This window comes from Tenebrio molitor, chromosome 8 (genome assembly GCF_963966145.1).
Source record: "Tenebrio molitor chromosome 8, icTenMoli1.1, whole genome shotgun sequence".
Lineage (NCBI taxonomy): Eukaryota > Metazoa > Arthropoda > Insecta > Coleoptera > Tenebrionidae > Tenebrio > Tenebrio molitor.
The window spans coordinates 4,923,756-4,928,063 of record NC_091053.1 but is presented as its reverse complement, the minus strand read 5'-3'; positions in this window follow the sequence as shown (position 1 = coordinate 4,928,063).

Here is a 4,308-nt window from a genome sequence, read left to right as displayed (position 1 = left end):
TAGATCCAGTTACTTGAGACATTTTACTGGCAACTGAAAGCAACCCTATTTGCAGTTGGCGTTTCAGATCTTCTTATACAGGACGATTCATGTTTTCATATTTTGCAGACCTAATTTATTATTCATAAGGCACATAATATTGAAAAATGAAATTTATAAGTTAATTAGGTCAAATTTTGGCATTTTCTCAATTATTAGTTGTTTAATTTATTCAACCTTGTGGCATATGCACATGCAGGTATTTTCACACAATTTTACCATATTAAATTAATTTTAGCATATGGTATTATTGAAATAAACGCATTTTGATATTCAAATTTGTATTTGCTTCATGATTTACGACATAATGTCCCAATATCTTAACAATAAGATCTATTAGGAGATCTTTATTGCCACCGCAGCGGGTTCTTTACAACTCTATTCGTAAAATCGAACAAATTCACCTAAGCAGGTCAATTTTACAGGGTAGTCATTGTTAAAGAAAATTTACAACACTAAAAGTCAACGAGTACCATTAAAAGCAAATTTTCCATAAAAATCGATTTAATTCTAAAACTATCAAACATTTTTCGAAACGGATTCCAGATATTGATTTTATACGCCTTAGCCACATTCTGATGCAAAAATTTAAACATGAACATTTTAAAAAAAAACAGTTTTTTATAAATATCTGCTCATAAAAAAAACTTTTTTTGAAATAAATTAGAAAGTAAATTTTTTGAAAAATCAAATCTGTAAATTTCATAAATTTGTCTCAATCCATAAGGGTCATTTTGCCACCATAAAAGATGAATCACCCTGTATTTATCAGATATTTATTTGGTCATAACGATAACGATCATGACCTAAACATAACGTTTTAATGTCGCGACACTAATGAGTTCAAAAAGTGTTAAATTTTTAAATAGAAGATCAGACCAGAGCAGATATAACTTAAGAATAATCTATCTTAACCTGTGCAAAATTTTAACTGCTGATAACTAATAGCAATGAAACGTAAAGAAAATAGTGAGAAAAACTGGTAAATAACAATTGGTGCGATTCTGTTTTAAAATTTACCAATATTGCTACATAACAAGGTTGTAGTTGCTATGATATGACGGTGTTGATTGGTTGGATCCACAGACAATTAAACTATAGTTTAATTGTCTGTGCAAAATCAATGTTGTTCAATAACAATATTGCTAAATTTTGAAACAGAATCGCACTAAATATTTATTTAAACTCAGGAAAAATGTAAAAAAAAAATAAAAATTTTAAAAAGCTTGAAATTAAAAAATAATTTATATCGCAAGCGTGTTCTTGAATAGCATAATATTTGTTCTCATTTATTGATTTTTCTTTTCCTGCAGTTACGACAGTATTTATTATTTGCAGGCTTGGGCAAGATTAGTCAAAAGTATGGGATGAGCGGTTTATTTTCGTAAATATGCACTTTATAACAAAATGCCATCTCATTTTCATTCTTAATACAGGGTTATTCTAAATGATTGTAGTCGAAGTAGGCCATGCCCATGTTATTACATTTTTGCCGCTTTCATGTGAACTGTCAGTTTTGTCGCTGTCACTGTCATTTTTTAGGTGAAAAGGGCGGTGATGAGATTTTTATTTATTTTTGTTAAATTAACGATTGAATTCAGAAATATTGAGTTGTTTTGCACCCAATTTAACTCCCGTGTGTTCTCACTTATTCACATCATTCAAACTGTCGAAAAAGTTGTGAAAAACATATTTTTAGCGCGCCGAAAGCGTCCAAAATTGGAGATCGTCAGGTGCTGGTTGAGCCGACAATGGCGCTACTCTGGCGGCCGCTCGACGTACTATTATTTCGGCGCCCTAAATAGTATATTTCAAACCAAGGTAAAGGTTAAGAAAGTGGTTTCTTGCAGACCGCAGGCAAAGATTATAAACCGAGTCGTAGACGAGGTTTGTAAGTGCCTAAGGTCTGCAAGGACACTTTCTTAACAAGGTTTGAATACAATTTTTTCCCTACCGGCACAACTTTGTTGAAAAAAGTCAAAAAAGATGGTTATATTCGTGATTAAAACGAAAATTTTGAGAATTGAATAGTAGGCTGTGTTATTTGTTTAATTAACTTGTCATCGCATTTGAAGATTTGAGGTTTGTTCGAAAATTTGATATAAACAGGGTAAAGTAATCTACCTACCTAGCTTATCTGTTTATTTTCCAGATTATATGATTGACCTACCAACTTACTTCATTGAATTGGCTTTCATTTATCAATAACTTATTTCACTTTTGACACTTTTGACATTTGTATTTTGGTACAGTTTTACCATAAACATTTCATGATTAACTTTCTTACCTTAGCGAGAAAGTTGAATTTTCTCACCTCAAATGAGGTATCCACAGCCTACATTTCTAACCGGTAGGGAGAAAAATATTTTTTTCACAACTTTTTCGACGGTTTGGGATATTAAATTGTAATCTATCCGATAGTTTAAAAAATCTTCCAACTTTGTTCCAAAAATGGTTTGAATATTTTTATCGGAACAAAAGTTAACAGGGGGTTGAAAAATTAGCATGTAAAACCCTATGGCCAGTCATAAAAAAAACTCACTGTATGTAAGTTGTCTGTGGTAAAATACCACTAAGATGAGATATAAAGTGAGATCTAAAATATTTTAGTCTTTCGAAGATGTGACGTGATGTTACGTCTAAGTGTGGCTGCTGTAGTCAATGGTGTTGTCGTCTACACCTACTGTCAAACTGGCCAAACTATAGTTGATGAGGTATTACTTTGATTAATTTCCACGTATGTCAAACGTGCGTGTTCAGTCAATCGAGCTCTTGCTTTCATCCAATTAAAATGTTTATCGCGATAAAAACGTCCTACTACTCTGTCATCTGTCAAAAGTGATTAAAATTGCATGCTACTCCTGTCAGATTCTCAAATTGGTTTTAATAATTGTGGTTTTAATAAATATATGTATTATAAATAAATAATATAAGGTTGTGTTCAGGAGTGTTTTGGTTGTAAAGAACAACTCATAATAGATACGGTAATAACTAATAATGAAACAAGCTAGCAAAAATAATAGAAATATTTATACGGCATTCATAGACTACAAAAAATTCAATGATTCAGTACCACATTCATGGTTAATTAAAATTCTTAAAATTTATAAAATTAATTTGGATTTGATTAACTTTTTATCCCATGTTATGACATTTTGGAGAACTACTTTAAATTTATCAATAAACAATACTAAATTAAAATCCGAGCCTATTCAAATTAAACGGGGAATTTATCAAGAAGATTCTTTAAGTCCTTTGTGGTTTTGTCTAGCCGTTAATCCTTTGACAAATCTATTAAATAGCACTGAATGTGGTTTCAATATTAGACTTAATAATACCACACTATCCAAATTAAATCACCTTCTTTATGTGGATGACATAAAACTTTATGCATCTAAAAAGAATCACATTTTATCTTTACTAACAATAACTGGAAATTTCTCAAATGATATTGGCATGAATTTTGGTATTGATAAGTGTAAAACGCAATCAATATGTCGCGGTCATTACGAACATTTAGAATATATAACTCAAGAAGGAGAAATCATTAAAAATTTAAATAAAGGAGAATTTTATAGATATTTAGGTATTAATCAATCAAATCATATTCAACATTCAATTATAAAAGAAAATTTAGAAAAACAATTTTATTTAAGGATTAAATCTTTTTTAAAATCAAAATTAAACGGTAATAATTTAATTAAACCAGTTAATATATATGCTGTTCCATTGTTGACCTATTCTTTTGGTGTTATAAAATGGTCCAAAACTAATTTAAAGAATATAAACATTCAAATTAGAGTTCTCTTTACAAAATTTTGTAAACATCACCCCAAATCTGTTATTGAAAGATTTAATTTACCAGGCGAAAATGGTGGTAGGGGTTTTACAAATCTAGAAATTCTGCAACACAATCAAATCGCTTCACTAAAAAATTATTTTCTCAATAGAGCTCGTGATAACAATCTTTTTAATGCTTTGGTTTCAGCGGATAAAGGTTACACACCTTTAAATTTAAGTGATAATATAATTTCAGATATTGTTGAGCCAAATATACCTGACACTATAGCAAATATAAAACAAAAGTCTTTACATGGGAGATATTTTAAAGAACTAGAACAACCAGAAATTAATATTCAGGCTTCTCATGCATGGCTTAAAAAATCAAATATTCATCCTGAGACTGAGGGTTTTATATTTGCAATACAAGATCGTGTTATAAATTGCAATCAATCATTGATAAATGTAAGATTTGCGGAACTGAAGGGG